Source organism: Octodon degus, unplaced genomic scaffold (genome assembly GCF_000260255.1).
Source record: "Octodon degus isolate 3935 unplaced genomic scaffold, OctDeg1.0 scaffold00107, whole genome shotgun sequence".
In the NCBI taxonomy this organism is placed as follows: Eukaryota; Metazoa; Chordata; class Mammalia; order Rodentia; family Octodontidae; genus Octodon; species Octodon degus.
The window spans coordinates 2,216,237-2,217,145 of NW_004524683.1; the positions used below are offsets into that span (position 1 = coordinate 2,216,237).

Sequence of the window (909 nt, forward strand, 5' to 3'; positions counted from 1 at the left end):
AAGAAAGGGAGGCAGGGCAGGCAGGGGAAGGGAGGGAGGGGAACTGGGTTCTTCGAGGCTCTGGGCCCCCTGGGTTCCATCCCCAGCAGGGATAGGGAGTGGTATAGGGCCACCTTCTACCAAATAAATATTTAAACATTATCAAATCAGATCTCTTAAATCAAGTGACTTCAACACAGAATTCTGTCACTATAATTGTCTACTTACAGTAAATATTCTGTTATGGCTTGTGTCTGCTCCTCCCCATATCGTCATAGGTGGGGCTTTTTTAGGGGTGGCTGGATCTAGGGTGTATAATGCTGGGGTTAAGGGTGGGTGTTTACTAAATCAGTTCACTGATTGCTTTGGCTCTGCCCTAATCATGGTAGTCTAGATACAGTATTAAAAGGGGCAGAAAGATGCTGTCAAGGTCTCTCGCTTTGCTACCTTCTACCCGCCACAAACTGTTTCTTCTCCACAGTGCCTGTCTGCTATGTCACCCTGCCTTGGAGCCAGCTGATCATGGACTGAAAGACCTACAAACTGTGAGATAAAGCAAGCTTTCCTCCTTTAACTTTGTGTGTCAGGTATTTTGTCTCAGTAACAAGAAAAGCAAGCACTCACTGAAAGATACACTTATAAAAGATACGCTATAGGCAGTCATTAATCAAAAAACAGCCTGATGTGGTAGGACACACCTGTAATCCCAGTACACATAAGGTTGAGGCAGGAAGACTGCCATGAGCTTAAGGCCAGCCTCAGCTATATTGTGAGTTTAAGACTAGCCTGAACTACAAACACAAGGTCTTATTTCAAAAACAGAAACTCAACAATAAAATAAAACGTCTAGTTAAATGAAGTGGGAGTATTCTGAAGCACTGAGAAAAGTATTTAAAAAAGAGACTAGTCACCAAAAAAAAAAAAAAAAAA

General features: G+C 42.6%; 1 protein-coding gene across 9 annotated transcripts in view; it reads right to left on the minus strand.

Moving 5' to 3' along the window:
- The window catches only part of Osbpl9 (oxysterol binding protein like 9), a 160,555-nt gene that overhangs the window by 24,316 nt on the left and 135,330 nt on the right, over positions 1-909 (minus strand). The window lies entirely within an intron of this gene.